Source organism: Pleurodeles waltl, chromosome 10 (assembly GCF_031143425.1).
Source record: "Pleurodeles waltl isolate 20211129_DDA chromosome 10, aPleWal1.hap1.20221129, whole genome shotgun sequence".
NCBI classification, from domain to species: domain Eukaryota; kingdom Metazoa; phylum Chordata; class Amphibia; order Caudata; family Salamandridae; genus Pleurodeles; species Pleurodeles waltl.
Window position 1 is genome coordinate 270,744,874 of NC_090449.1, and position 17,219 is coordinate 270,762,092.

The following is a 17,219-nucleotide window of genomic DNA, read 5'->3' on the forward strand; positions in this document are numbered from 1 at the left end:
GAGTAAAGCCTTGGAGGGATGTAGAGAGCCACTCGGGTTCTCCTATACAATGTAACTGCCTATGGACACGTGGGTGGATGATGCGGCCAATGTTTTAAACAAATATACAAGCTGCGCATTGCGCAGTTCTTACTGAGGTACTCCCTGCACTTCTGTGTGTGTGTCCTTTATATGGCTAGCCCCGTTATCTGGGGTGGCCCTCACAACCTAGGGCCACACCATACTGCTGATGTACAATATGTGTATTGAAAGACGTGATTGTTAAGTTCAGTTAGTTTATATAACGTGGGATAAGGGGGAGAGGAGAGGAACACTACAAAAGTGGGCACGATGACAGTGAAGAGACTTCAACTGGACCCAGAGAGGCTGCTGGGATAGAGTGTGGGTGAGAACTCAGTGGGTAGGGATAGCACACAGTTTATGAGGCAAAAGAGTAGATGATGTGAAATAGAATAGTTGATGGGACACAAAGTGTGAAGATCAAGAGAGGGTCAGTGGGCAGGGAATTGGTCAGAGCAAAGAGAAGGTAAGGGTCATAAAGTGAAGAGGGACAGAGAGTGGGATATGGGTGGGAAAGGAAAGATAAGTGGTCAAGAACATGTTGCAATTAGCCATTGTTTTACATTCCATTACCCCAGTACTGTTCAACGTGTAGTCAGGCGCTAAGAAGAAACCAAAACGGGCGCGCTACACTTGTGGAAAATGTTCGATGCAGAGACGTAATTCCCAAATTTTAGGTTATATAAAATGTGTAAAATGAGTGCCATTTCTTCTGACATAAGAGACTACGTTGAATAGAAAGAGTCTAACCACATAGGAAATTTCACCTAGAACTAGATATTTTTTCCTCAAACCATTCTCATGCCAGTATCACATGTGACTTTTTTTGTGTGAGGCATATCATCGCTTAGCAGTTTACTCGAAATTCTTAATGGGGGCTTAGAGCCCAACCATTACTTGACTTACCATTTGCTGGCTCCCACACCACTCCTACATCACATTACTTACCATTGGCTGGCTCCCACATGGCTCTTTGCTGCTGAAACGCCTCCTCTTCACCTCTGTCGTCGTGCAGTGAAGGATGGCTTTGGGCCAACTACTACTTCTGGTACCTGGCTCCTTCCACTTGCCATTTCTATACATAAATACAGAAAGGAAACTGTCGCACCTGTATTTAATTTTTAAAGGAAACAAAGTGAATTGAATTTTGGGTGGCTCTCCATGCATCACACACGAGTAACTGTGCACACTGACAGAATATGATATGGTCTAAAGTGGATGCACTACAACCATAAAGAAATGGAAATTTGAGTGCAACTTTTTCAGTTTAAAAAATCCATAATTATTCTTGTCGCAACTTTGTTTTCTGAACGCCCAAAACAAATATTGATAAATGGCATTACACTGTGCAAAAAAGCACACATGGATAAATATAGACGGAAATGTCAAAAAGCTCTACCTTTTAGGCTCTGGCTGTGAGTGGTGCGACATGCACACGCCTTTAACCCCTGATGAGGGGTGAGTGCCCACCGTGGCACCTCAAAAATACCCCATACTCTATCACCCTAGGGTCTGTCTCCTAGTGCAGCATGAAAAGAACAGTCAATGAAGTGACCTCTCCCTCTACAAACGATCTAGCCTTTAATAAATGAATGAATGGTTGTCCTATTGTAGCATTTGGCTTAAAATGGAGGGCATGAAGAGAGGGGCTTGTAAACCCATCTGTATACGTTCCTCGCCCTTGAAGGCCCCCTCCACATTTTGATGAGGTGACCAGTGACCTCACTGCACCTTATAGCACTTGCAGAATGTTTTCCCTCATCTCGCATCCCCTCACTCTTATATAATTCAGCACGAGAAGTACTTTGTATGCATGTATGTATGTATGCATGCGTGTAATGGGATTTGTGCAGCAAAAACAAAGCTGACAAGTGACAGAGTGCGAACAACCCATGGGTATCGAAATTAGGGAGACCACCTATCCCTAAATTTCACAGACCGTCCGTTTTTTGGGCCTCATGTCTGTTGTCTGTGAGGAGCCCTTTCACGTACACCTTTTGTCCGTAATTCTGCACATTGCTGGGAGATGAGCTGTCCCCCTGTGAGAAGCCTAATTTCTTAAATACTAAGGGTGCCAGCTCATACTCCTCTTGTGAACTCCACAAGGTTTGCAGCATCCCCTCCCCAAAATAGCACAGACTGCAATTGGCCCATTATCATTCTGTATGGTCCTCTCTCTGCAGTCACAGCATGTGCTGGGCCTCTTCCTGCCCTTCCTAGGGCATGGTAATCTGATTTTGTTCAGAGACTGGTGTCAGGGCGCCAGGGGCCAAGGTCTGGGGAGTGCTGCATTTTGACACTTCTTGTGCAGGGTTAAAGACACAGAATCCAGAGTACCTCTGTGCTGCAGTTCATAATGAAACATTTTGCCTAGTCCAGTTTTGATTCATCTAGAAGTAGTGCAGTGGGCTAGTGTTCCTACAGCAAAACAAAGTGAATATCATGCACATCTAAAAAGTGTTTCTTATGTAGATAGTTCAGTGGGTTACTATTTTTGTCCCAGAGATCATTTTGATAATTTCAGTTCATAAGATACATTCTTAATAAAGCACAGTGAGCTATGAACATGGCCACTGGACGATACATTTGTGCAACCACAGTGTTTTTCGCATAATTGGGGATTTACCACATGTGCCACATAAACCATCATCTGCTGCATAACCAGCAGATTTTAGCAAAAAATTGGATTTTGTTTCTAGCACAAACAGTGATGTGTTGCTGCACAGCAGAACGTCCTTGGCAAAAGTTGACTGGTCAGTTTGGCTTGCTAATTACTATATCTGGGTATATTAAACCAGTATCTATGCCCAGAAAGTTTAAAAAAATGTAAGAATCAGAAAATAATGAAGTAATATTACGACAAAATAAGCTGCATTAAGCAGTTTCATTTGTCTTTTCTTCCCACATAATTTAGACAAACCTGCAGTATAATTTGGAACTCTCCTACCATATAATTCCAATGGCCCTGCCTATGAACAAGAACCTAGGTTGCTAAATATGGTTCTGTGGATAATAATAAATACTTATTAGAAAAAAAACAAACCCAACCACTACGTTATGTCTTAAATCCTGCATTAACATTCAACCAGGCAAGGCACACTTTTCATATAATGCCTGACAACATGGATGACATGTGGCTCCTACATGTTGTAGTCCTCATTGTGTTATGCAAGGGCCCTGGAATTATGCTGCAGGGGAGGGCCAAATTATGCAGCAGGGTTGAGCAAACCATGCAACAAGGTAAACTATGCCGTGTAAATGCAGCATATTTTCTGATAGTATTACTTAATTATTTTGTCCTTTTTAAACGTCAACACTGTATGGCTATTGGTTTCACCTCATTAGCAGCAGTTTAACACCCAAATATAGCAATACGCAATAGAAAGGTGACCAGCCAACCTTCATAAAGGGCTTACTACTGCACAGAAACACGTTTCACTACTTTTTTAGTAACATTTGAGCCATTTCAGCTAAACTCCACACATTATGCAACAAATGGTGGGTTATGTGGCAAATATGGCAAATTCATAGTTATGCAAAAAATGTCACCACTGCACAATTGCATAATTCCAGTGGCCACGATCTTAAATATCATTTCCAATGCACCAATATAAACACTTACACACCACTGTCTCTGTATAATATGTGGGTGATATAACTCCCTCTGGCACCCTACTCTGCCTTGCATACCGAGTAGCACTGTAAAAGGAATTACATTCACATGAGAGCGGGTCTATGTAGGGATGAGGGACAGCATCATGGACGTCAATTCACCAAAATGCCGGGAGTAGTAAAAGCGACATCACATGCCCTGGGACCTCCACTTTCACTCACACACACACATACACACAAATTCACAATTACACGCACACTTTCGCACATAAACACATTCTCACCTTCAAGCATGCAGTGCAGCAACATACATTTAAAAGCAATTTTACTTACCACAGTTGCCATGGAAGGGCATGTTCCCAGTTAATTGTACTCCATTGTTACTACACTAATAGTGAATAATTGACAGAAAACAAAGAGTGGAGTAACAACTGACATCCTGGATGAGCTGCCACTATGTTCCTGGAACTGAACTTGCCACTTCAGAAGGCAGGGGGTTGCAAAGGAAGAGCCAGGGGTCACAAGGGGCAAGCCATAGGCCACAGCTGTGAACTCTAGCGACCCCTAAATGATGTCCATGGACAGCATTGGAGGGCTGAATCTTTGGAGAAGGAGGTCTTTGCTCTGTGCAGGCGTTAAAAATGCCAAAAAATGGTGCAACTAAATCTCTTAGATTTCCTTGCAGCATTTTTTCAGCCCCCCTATCTGGGGAATGCACCCCTTGCATACATTATACCTGGCGCAGGCATAACGTGGCTCAAGAATATACAAGTGGCACAATGCATGCATTGCATCACTTTGTAAATATGGTTTGAGATAAATGCCACTTTAGCGCCGCCTTAGCGTACAAAAAAGGACTCTACGGTGGCGCTAAGGTGGCGCTAGGGGCTCATAAATATGCCCTATATTTTTAAAACATGTTTCTAATATTTTTAATCCAGTTAGATAGTAAGATAGAATGCAAAATAAAAAACAAAGGTAAAACCTATTGGCTTTGCCAATGCTTGTGTGTATTTTTTTCAAAAACGTACATCCTGCATTTAGTTAATGCAAGACAACACGTTTGTATGCATGTGGTATTTGTATAGCAAATATCCAGCTGAAAGGTTGTGGAGAACTGTGCAGGCTCAAATGCAAAGGTACGTTCAACAAGAGATTGAAGGGGTAGCTGGGTTCAAAGAGTGCAAATGGACTGTTAGATTATGGTGATTTAGGGTTCCATAAACAGCTGCGTCTCCAGCTGCTTTCAGGATCGAAGCACGGTTGGGTCGCTGCTTATAGATATGGGAATGTCTTTGCAGGTCCAAGTGCATAGCTGGAGAAGGCATTGTGAGAATTCTGTCTTCTAATTTCTCATACTGATGTGGCATTGAACTCGCCGTATTCCCATTCTCTATAAACGTCAATGTCCTTAGAAAAGTATAGTATTTTGGGCAAACTACACACAAATAAACTGATTGTTGGAATTCTTTTCGTTTCAAATTAACCCAAACGAATAATACAAAAACAGGTTTCCAGGGTGCCACAGAAGCCCATTAAAGTGCATATTTCTTTGTATGCCAAGAACAGCTCAAATGTGTGTAAATGGACTCATACTTAGTTTAAGATGTTTGTGCTTGTCGGCAGAAACGTACAAACAAATAAGGCTGCTGGGAAGAAAGCCGTCTCTCCTTTTATTATTTGCATCAGCGAAAATGCCAATGAAATAGACTTTTTAAGCACCTCCAGTCATTCTTGAAGCTTTCTGCATGAAATAAGATGCGATAAGTCACATTCAGATGAATCCTTCTAATTCAAAATGTTGCAAGCACAAACTAAGTTATGTCTACCAAAAGTAGCTTTAGAACTTTGTACTTCTCTTGCAGCCTAACTCTTAAACCTGATTATGAGTAGCTCGGTACAGGGATTGTAGTAACGAGTTGGGCGTGTTAAATATCTCACCACAATCCTAGTCAGGGAAAGTAAGATACACATAGAACGTTTACCTGTGCTCACCCTCTGGTAGCGTGGCACAGAGCAGTCAGGCTAAACTAAGGAGGCAATGTGTAAAGCATGTGTGCACACACACAGTAACACAGTGAAAACACCACAAAATGACTTCAGACCAGTTTAGAAAAGTAGTCAATATTTGTCTGAGTCAAACAAGGCCACAACGACAAAAATCCAAAATACACAAGTCAAATTATGAATATTTAAACGTGAAATCAAACTGCAGCGCCTAGAAAACAATAGCTCTGACCGTAGCTATCTGGTTGCACTGGACCCGGGCAAATCCAAAAGTGCAGTTTGACCACTATGGAGTGCGGGCTGGGTACAAGAGTCACACAACCTACTGACAGTACCTTTGTTGCATGATAAACGCGATGATGCATTGATTCAGAAGAGGGGGATGCCTCGAACTGGTAGGCAATGCATAATTTTCTGATCGGGCAACATCATTGATGCATTGAGGTCCAGAAGCAATGAGCACTGGTTACGGTATGTCAGTCCTGCGTTTGCCAAGCCAGGGCTGCATTGTGAGTCGGGGTCGTTGCATTGCACAGTCGATGAACGGTGTCTACTGTTTCGGTTCAGGCAGTGGCAAAGTGGCGTTTCTTCAGTGGGATAAGTCGGTTCCAAGTGATGCACTGGTATTGTTGAATCACTTATTGTGTTGAAGCACCACACTCACCTCCAAAGGCCAAGGACTGGATTTGGCACTACTTGGCAGAGCAGGACTCACAGTAGAGGAGCCCAGGTGCTGGTAGCAAGATGCAGGTGAAGTGTTATCTCTGATACAAGAGGCAAGCTCAGTCAGGCCTTTTGAGAAACCTTAGATTGCAGGATGTGGAGAGTGAGATCCATTCCTCTCAGTCCAGGCAAGAAGTAGCAGGCAGCAGGCCAACACAGCAGAGCAAACAGCAAAGTGGCAGTCCCTCCTCACAGCTGAGCCAGCCTTGTCCATGGTAGAATGTCCTCAGTCCAGAAGTGTTCTGAGTATATGGTGTCAGAGGCCAAATACTTATACCCAAAATGGCCTTTGTTGTAGAATTCACTTCAAAAGAATTCTCAGAGATGCGCAAGGTTCCCTTTCAACTCAGCCCTGGCTCAAGACTATCAGTAAGGTATAATCAGTGCTTTTTGTGAGGGCAGACACAGCTTATTCAGATGTAATTGTGAACTGCTTCTCCCTGCCCAGAACAACTATTGTTATGCCGATGAGAGCAGATGTATCTCCTGTCACACCCAGCCCTTCCAGTTTGTGGCTGGAGAGAATGCAAAAATGTAGCTGTCACCCAAGCCCAGAATGGCTAAAGTAAGAAAATTGCATCATTCTAAAAGTGGCATTTTCAGACCTGCAATTTAAAAAACAAACTCACCAAAATATGTTTTTTTAAATTGCGAGACCAGAGACACCAAACTCAATTTTTTTAATCTTTTCTCAATTGGAAATTACACTTCCAAGCGAACCCGGCCCTTAGTCTGTGGGAGAGATAGTGCTTGCAATAATGAAAAAACGAATGTAAGGGTTTTTCACCACCTGGACATTTTAAACTTAAAAGTACATGTCCAACGTTTTAAGTACACTGCACCCTGTTCTTGAGTCTAACCAAAGCCTACCCTAAGGGTGACTTACATATAACAAAGAGGATGGTTTGGGCCTGGCAAGTGGGTGCACTGGCAGTTTAAACTGCACACGGGCTCTGCAATGGCAGGCCTGAGCCATGTATGAAAGGCTACATTAATGTGTGGCACAATCAGTGCTGCAGGCCCACTAGAAGCATTTGAATCACAGGCCTTGGGCATGCATTGTACACTCAACTAGGGACTTACCAATAAATCAAATATGCCAATCAGGGAGACACCATGTTAACATGTTTTATACACAGGGCACATGCATTTTAGTCCTGAATAGTAGTGGTAAAGTGAGCAGAGTCCTAAAACTAACAAAAACAATGTCAGAAAACGGATGAGGAAGGCAAAAAGTCCGGGGATGACCCTACAAAATGGGCAATTACCAACATTGACAACTAGAATTCTGTTTCCACAGACAGAAATTGTAGCCACTTTTGGCACAGCAGCAGTTGAAAATATGTCTGATTTTGACCGTGATTACAAGCAGGTTGATTAATTAGGATACAGGTGGTATCTCCTGTTTCAATCAAATTTAGTAATATTTTTCTAGATTAAAAAAAACTAATTCCCCATTAATACAAAGTAAACCATACATTGATTCCACATTGAAAATGACATCCTGGTCTTCTTTTCCAATACCATAGCCTTTTACCTTTCATAATTCCCTTATCATGCACACCTTCATGTCTGGGTCGAAAACTACTAGGGTAAAGATGGGGTTAAAAGAATTAAATGTAAAATAATTCAAAGTCACAAATACAGATAAAGTTAATTCTGGCAATGATACCATGACTTACACCTTTATGAAACCTAAAAAGGTAAAGTAAATCAACATTACTTCAACTCCATCTCCACCACTTAAACAACTCTTGTAGCCCCAATCTAGCTACCTTTGTTGGTGAATACATCCTTCAAAGGATTTTGTTTCAGCAACAATCTTCATTTAGAGCCAGGTCCAATTCTCTGCATGTCTGAACCTTAACTGTCCCATGATTTACTGATAACTCTTTGCCAATCTCATGACCCCAATCAATTCTATTTTTTTCAAATACTAACCTGGAATAACTAACAGATATTGTAATTCGTAGCTGCTTTAAAAGAAAGATATTTTCAAATCAACATTTAGAAATTAGGTATTCATGTGGAATATTTGCATCATTCATGGAAACTGTACTTTGCAAACCTTGTTCTATATTTGTCAATTTATGAATCAGGTAATCATAATTGCCTTTTATTTATGAAAATGTATTAATCTCTCACCATCCCATAATTATTGAATGAAGTTAATTCCAGCTAACTTTCATGTTTTCCAATGAAGCATTTCTCACACTGAAGGTATTCCACAACAAAATGTATTCAGACACATCTGACTTGAATTTACTCTTTTTTGCCACTTTCCTCATCAGTGCTCTTGAATTTTAAATGTTATGCATTCGAAACGGTATCCTAGAACAGATTATGTTTTAGCTATGGAGGTCACCTGCTATGTGCCACCAACACTGCTTTGATATGCCATAGCTAGAACAGTTCAGTTTCCTAGAATCAAGGAAGCAAGATGGTGAGGTCGTAGTTTTGTTTATACTACTGGTCATCACTGGAATAATTTGCCTAGGACAATTGAATGTCAAGAAAATGTAGTCTTTTTTCGTAAGCCGTTGAAAACTTGGCTGTTCTCAGAATCTTTATAATATATCCTCACTGTAAGAATTTTTGGGCTGTGGTAAAATGTAGTATGCTAGTAGCGCCAAGATGCCCTAAGGCATTCACTCAAACTCCCTTACACTGATCTTCTGTATGAACCCAAATTAGTTCAGTGAAAGAGTGGCATCACTATTGCACTATTCATTTGCTGGAGTTTATGGGCCCCATGTAGAAAATTTAGGCATTCATATTTCCTAATTGCGATTCTTATGAAACGGCAAGTAGGAAATGACAATTTCTCACGTAAGAAAACATGCATGTTTCCAATAATGATTCCTAATGGGGTCGCTATTAACCTACCTTATGCATATTAATGAGGTTGGTCACAATTTGCGACAGATTAGGAATTGCTGCCATTCCAGGGATGGTGGCATGCTGAGGTCAGATCACCATCTCTGTGATTGCTTTTTAATAAAGCAATATTTAGTATTTTGTTTTTAGGATGCAGCCCCTTTTCCTTAAAGGAAACGGGATGCGTTTAAAAAAATACAAAATTAACTTCAAAGTTTCATTTTTTTAGGAGTAGGCAGTGAGCCATGGGACTATTGCCTGCTCTTTAAAAATATTTGTTTCAATATTCACAAAGGGGAAGGGGCCCCTTGGGCACTCCTTCTTATTTGCATATAGCTACCACCACACTTGAGGTGCTGGTAAAAAGTGAATGTTTTGTGACCATAATTCGCTCACAAAACATTCATACATACCCCTGCGATACAGTTTTAGGAAGGCCCACCCTAAACACACCCCATCCAAATGCCGAATCCCAAATTCAAATTGTGATTCAGTGACAGGTTATCAAACTGTGATTTGGCTTTTGAACATTTTAAACACCTTTTTTTACAGCTGCAAATTAGATATTTGTGACCTCAAAATAGGTTTTGTACATACGGCCCTAGAAGCCTAATGGTGAGCAAGGGATCACAAATGCCATTTTTAAATCATTATTTAGAGTCTCTTCAGTGATATCCCATTTTTAATGCATTGACTATTAAAATCGACTCAAACATTTTAACTGTTAATATTTAAGAAATTGGTCACGGTATCATTTATCATTAATCCGGTCATTAATGGCACAGGAATATCTTTGTGCAATATATACATACTAAATAACAATGCCTATACTTTAATAACACATGGGATTCTGCAAACACTGCAGAATAACCTGTCTATAATCTTTTTATAATAGGCAAATTGTGACTAGTCTAGTTCTCTATTATAAAAAATTACAACGGAACTCAACTGTAATAACTTTTTACAGTTGATTTGTGAAGTCACAATGGCTGCTGCCAGCAGCTGAGGGGAAGGAAGAACAGGTGACGGAACATAATTAAAGTAGCTGTTTAAAAAACAAAAACAAACTGTGGATTGTCTTTCTTCTGTTTTGCTTTGCTAGCTGTAGATTGACAAGCAGAAAAGAGTAGAACGGCAACATGTTCATTTTTGCACTCCTTAGGTAATTTAAAAAAGGTGAATTCATTCTGAATGTTTCTACGCATTTTGAGCTACTGCACCTTTTTAAAAAAAAGACGCGTGTTAAACTGATTCTAATTTCTTTTTGCAAAATATCGAACAGTGTTTTTGCTGTGTTTAATTTTGCACTAGCAATTCTATTGCTATTCATCATGCTCCCAATCATGCTCTCTCTCTCTTTCATAGAAAAGAGCTACGCTATGCAAGGATTTATGTGGTTTGTTGTAAAGAAGATGGTGTAACCCTGTATTATGAACAATAAACAACCCCCTGCCGTACATGATAAGGAAATTGCAGGTCACCTCGGAGCTCCACAACCTCTAAAGGAAGTCAGCTTTTGGCCTCATGCCTCTATATGGCCATGGAATTACTTGGTGAGATTCAGTACCCTTATAAAGTACAAAAGGGTGTACTGTATCCCATCAAACTGTAAAATAGCACAATATTTAGTTGAGGCTGATGAACTGAATATATTTATGGTAGAACAAGTTTTGCACCCGGTTGATCTATCTGATAAAAGTGAGATGACCATTGAGATATAAAAGACTGATCAACCATGGAAAAGGTAGATCTAGGGCTAATTAACATTTGAAGAAAGTTAATCAAACTGTGCGTGACTCTAAATTCCATCCTTCTGCACATTTTTTAAGGGTAGGCTATTTCTTCATTGAACATGTTTTAATTGATATCAGACTTTAAGCTGACATGGACTGCTTTTTAATCTCTGACCATGCAAAGAGTTCACAGTGGATCTTTATGTGAAATATACCAGAAGCAAACAATTAAGATTAGAATCACACCCATTCTAAAACAACCATTGTGTAGTAAAATAAAGAATACAGATTTGGAAAGCTTCTTATAGAAAAAAGGTTCATTTGAAAATAAACACCTTTGGGAGGCAATAAAAGCCGCTATTACAGATACTTTTTTGCCAACTTTGTCAAGATAAAACAAGATAATTCCTAATGATAGAGCTCATAAAAGAGACATAATTAGGATAAACTACAAACTAATGTTTATTCTCAACAAAAAGGTGAAGAAGCTCTTTTGCAAATTAATCAATTGTTCTGGTGAGTGGAGAAATATTTGTCAAACGGCTGGATGCTAGGCTGAAGACCATGTAAAACAGTACATGTACAATATGAATCAAAGATAAAACTGGTAGTATACACTCTCAAAGAAACAAGGTTTAATTTTTTCAAAAATACTACCCCAGGTGGTAGTGCAAAAAAACAAGTAGACATGACAAACACATTGGATTGTTTAGGTCCTTACCAATTTTACAAAGTTATGATGAAGATACACACTGACTATTCATGAGATCACTAGAGCTATAGTTCGAATAAAAGAGGATGTTCCACTTGACCTAAGTGGTTTTACATATCTTTTATAAGACTTTTATAATGCACCCTTTCTTATTTAATATGTACAGTCTGAATACTGAAAAGAAAAGTTTCCCGGTTTCTTTGAAAACATCAAGAGCTGTAGTCACTCAATCATTTTAAGTGTAAATTTACTCGAAAGTGTAAACCTATATGTTTTCACCCCCTAAAAACAAGGGGTGAAGCCAGATTTATTAATTTAAAGTTACTAGTTGTAGCTTTTCGCATGGAGGAGGGATCCGCACCACCTTGGTGGATACTTCCATCACTGTGGTCTGCCACTGCATTCCAGATCTCCCTATTGGGAAGAATAGGGAAAATGATTAAAGTCAATTATTTAAAAAAAACACATATTTATCATATCATAACATATAAATGTAAAATAATTTAAAATACTTATTTTTACCCTTGAACCAATAAAATAAACTGTTAGAACACACTTCCTACTGGAAATACTTATTCATTAAATACTGAAATCATTTAAATAGGTTAGTTTATATCATAAATCTGACTTCTTAAACAGGAAAAATTAAAAACACTATCTGGCAATTTTATTTGAAATTCATATTTAGTACATTTAAAAGTTGTATTTCATTAATGTAAGTTACATTGCAATTTTAATAGATAGATAGATAGATAGACAGATAGACAGACGGACAATAGCATTTCAGGCTTAAAGTGCTGATTAAATTATACAAGAAAGGGTATGTATTGAACTCAGGTTAGTCCCCAAGTTAAGGTGGAAAGCAGCTTCTTTATAAGCACACTACACCACCACCAACACTCTGAATCTGCTCACCTCAAACGTTTACTTTTCTGGCAAAGTTTTGAAACAGAAAATTAGCACAGTGCCATCCACACAAAGCTAGAAAGTGACACAGGCCCGCATTCCAACATTGACGGGCGGCGGAGGCCGCCCGTCAATGTTGCGCGTCAGGAATACCGCTCCGCGGTCCAGAGACCGCGGAGGGTATTCCAAGTTTTCCCCTGGGCTGGCGGGCGGCCGCCGAAAGGCCGCCCGCCAGCCCAGGGGAAAACGACCTTCCCACCATGAAGCCGGCTCGTAATCGAGCCGGCGGAGTGGGAAGGTGCGACGGGTGCTACTGCACCCGTCGCGTATTTCACTGTCTGCTATGCAGACAGTGAAATACATTTTGGGGCCCTCTTACGGGGGCCCCTGCAGTGCCCATGCCGTTGGCATGGGCACTGCAGGGGCCCCCAGGGGCCCCGCGACTCCCCCTCCCGCCATCCGGTTCCTGGCAGGAGAACCGCCAGGAACTGGATGGCGGGAGGGGGAGTCGGAATCCCCAAGCCGGCGCAGCAAGCTGCGCCGGCTTGGAGGATTCCTTGGGGGCAGCGGGAAACCGGCGGGAGACCGCCGGTTTCCCTTCTCTGACCGCGGCTAAGCCGCCGCGGTCAGAATGCCCCGCGGGGCACCGCCGGCCTGTCGGCGGTACCACCGCGTCCCGCGGCCCTGGTGGAAGTAATCCGCCAGGGTCGTAATGACCACCACAGTGTTTTGAGATTTTTACAGTAAAGTCTCACACTTAGAACTAGTTAGTGCCATCCACACTGAGCTAAAATTGACAAAAACATTTTATTACTCAAGGAAAAAGTATCACAGCTTTGGACTGGTAAAACATCATTCAATATAACTTGAAATTAATAAAATCCACCTGTGACACGTGTTTCACTCCAGTAAGAGCTTCATTAGAGAAATCTATCTTTATTCAGACACAATGGGGAACCCAGTAAAAGTGAGGACAATGTCCTTTCAAGCTTAGAGTGTTGCAAAAATTATGCAAAAGAAGTAGGGAGCCCTTGTTAGTTCCCAAGTGTAGGCAGAGAGCATCTCTTTTATATGGAGCAACCTACTACATTGGTGACACTCCAAATCTGCACACCACAGATGTCTGTCTTTGTAGCAGAGTTTTAGGCCTAGGATTAGCACAGTGCCATCCACACCAAGCATGAAAGGGACAACGCCTTTTGCGATTTTTCAACAAAGCCCTTAACCATAGGATTAGCTAATACCATCCAAGCTGAGCTGTAAAATGACAATTGCTTTTTACCACTCCAGCCACGTTTTACAGATTACGATTGGTAACATGCCACCCAAGCCATCCTGGAATGAATAAAAGCAAGACCTCACACTCTAAATAGGGCTCATCAGAAAGGTATAACTTTGTCCAGGCACAGTGGGGGACCCATGGAATGACGATGCCAAATTAAAGCTGTTGCAGCGGCATGTTATTTAAAAGCACAACATGTTTGATTTATTGGAAATGATATACTGTCTGTGGCTTATACTCACATGGTTGTCCTTGTAGGAAGCTGGCTCTGCATATACTATACCAAAGTAAGGTATAGTGTGCACAGAGTCCAGTGGATCCAAGAGGGTTTACAGAGGCTAAAGTAGATAATACTTATGCTCTTTTTTGTGGTATTGTGGTCGACCAATTAGACTTATCAGAGGATAGTTGTTGGAAACTGGATTATTGGTAAGGGCAGGTAATTACCTACACTCAGCAATAGGCCACTAACCTTCATTTAGGTCCAGTTAGGTCTCAATAAATTAAACCCGGGTCAACCCTTGGTAGCCTGGCAACGCACGAGAAGACTTAACTTAGGAGACATGTGTAAAGCATTTAAATATCACAAAACAGTAAATAAGTAAAACACAAAACACAATAAAAAACCAACACCAATCTATAAGAATAGATTATGGCGGTCATTCTGACCGCGGCGGGCGGCTGTCGCCGCCCGCCATGCGGTCACAGCCGAATGACCGCCCCGCGGTCAAAAGACCGCGGCGGCCATTCCAACTTTCCCGCTGGGCCGGCGGGCGCCCTCCAAAAGAGCGCCCGCCGGCCCAGCGGGAAAGCCCCTGCAACAATGAAGCTGGCTCCGAATGGAGCCGGCGGAGTTGCAGGGGTGCGACGGGTACAGTGGCACCCGTCGCGATATTCACTGTCTGCTAAGCAGACAGTGAAAATCTTTGTGGGGCCCTGTTAGGGGGCCCCTACACTGCCCATGCCAGTGGCATGAGCAGTGCAGGGGCCCCCAGGGGCCCCACGACACCCGTTCCCGCCAGCCTGGTTTTGGCGGTGAAAACCACCAGAAACAGGCTGGCGGGAAGGGGGTCGGAATCCCCATGGCGGCGCTGCAAGCAGTGCCGCCATGGAGGATTCCCTGGGCCAGGAGAAAACCGGCAGGAAACCGCTGGTTCCCCTTTTCTGACCGCAGCTTTACCGCTGTGGTCAGAATAGCCCAGGAAGCACCGCCAGCCTGTTGGCGGTGCTTCCGTTGCCCTCCGCCCTGGCGGTCAGAGACCGCCAGGGTTGGAATGAGGGCCGATATTTTTATCTTTAAAATGACACCAAACCGTTTAAAATTGGCTAAGGGAAACCGGAGATATGAATTTTTAAAGAATTAATGCTTTTTAGCGCTTAGAAATTAATAGTGCCAATCTGGTCATCTGGTCGCACCTCGACCGGTGCAAAGTCACAGTTTGAGGCCAACCGCGATGGGGCCCTGCTAGGCTCCAGCTTGCGGGAGGCCTCAGTCAAAAGTTTATCTTCAGACGTAGATGTTTTCTTGAAGATTTTCTTCAGCAGGACCAAGTCGCCAGTCCAATCCAGCCTCCTGGAACTCTTCCTCGGATACGTGTCGCCAGAGCCCTCGGTGGAGCTTTTTACCTTCGGACTCAGTCGGGTTTTTTAGATGAAAATCCTTCAACTGGGGTAAACCTGAATCTTGATCCGACGTCCCTGGGGCCCTCTTCGGATACACTGCCTGGGCGGTCCCCGTCAACTTTCTACTTTCTGACTTAGTCACTTTTTCTGAGATTTTCTTCATGAACCTGCAATTCAGGTTGGGTCTCGGTTGAAGCAAGGCAGCTGGAGTTGCCGCGGCGGGTCGGTCCCTTTATGGAGTTTTTTTCCAAAAGTTCTCCAAACTTCTGAATCTCCTTCCAGATGCTTTTTAAAGGTTCTTTTGAGGTCCACAGCTCACCCCAAGGTTCCAGAAGCTCTGAGATGCTCCTTAAGGGGTGCGGACCACAACTCCCAGAGTGCACCTGGCACAAACTTCAAAACGCCCACTGGACAGTGATCAGCTGGTCAGTTTCTTCAGGAATTTGTTCAGGGGACTCTGGTTAGCAATTTGTCACCTGTAGCAAACAGGAAGTCCCTCCTTAAACCAGTTGTAGCCAGGCAAAGTCCTTCTTGTGGTGGAGTCCAAGTGTGCAGCTGGTGCAGTCCTCCAGAGTGCAGTGTCCAGGTGCAGGTCAGGGGTACAGCAGGTCAGTTCTTCTCCTGTAGTTCTTTCTTGTTAGTATCTGGTAGGGCTTTGGTAGGGATCTGAGGTGTGGGTGCAGCTCTGCCAGTTTTATCCTTGCTCCTGGGTGAAAACCAGGGGCGTCCTGGTTCTCCAATCAAATGCAGTGATGACCTGTGATGACCACTTCCTGGGATGTGTGGCAAAAATCAATCTCAGGGATCAACATTCTTCAAAAATCCATCATGGCTGAAATTGATTTTTTGAGGTTACATCTGGCTGAGTCCACCCACTGGTGTTGCTAAAAATCTTAAACACACCCTTCTCCTGACCTCTCCTAATCTAATCAAGGGGGCACCTAATTATTTGGGATTGCAGGATGTGAGGGAGGTCCTGGGCTACTCCAAATGTCCTTCCCTGCCTTTGAAGACCAGTTTGGCAGCCCTCCCCTCTTCCTGCTTCTCCGTCTGCTGAGGAAGTTCTCCTCCCACAGGCACATCTCTTTGTGTTTAGCCCAGGCTACTACACACCTCATCAAGGCAGCCTGAGCAGGCTGCCAGAGCCTGGCCAATCAGAGCAAAGCACTACAGGGCTGAAGTTGCCAACTTTTTAGGTAAAGGTTAAAATTCTCTACCTGAACTAGTTATATTAAATCCAATTGTGAGCTGTGGGATTTATTATCCCAATTAATTTGATACCAAACTTGAGGTATCTGTAATTAAGGGGACTTTATAAACTAAAATAAAGTCTCCTCATCATAGCCTATGGAGGCCATTCACTACAATGAGGGGACAACGAATTTGGCTGTTTTACCTCACCAGGGCTTATAAACTACTTTCATAAGGTCCCTGCTTATAGTGACATGGCACCCAACCCTAGGGGAACACGTTAGTGTTGACTTATATTTAAAAATCTGGTAGTTTAAGGCTTTAATTTAAATTTAAAAGCAGCCAGCAAGGCAGGCCTGCCTTTAAAATGACACCAGGAACCTCAGTACTGCACCTAAAGGTGCACTATCTAGGTTGGGGTCCCTAAACCTACATGTCCTACGATATACTAGGGACTTATAGGTAGGTTGACATAGCCAATTATAATTAGCCT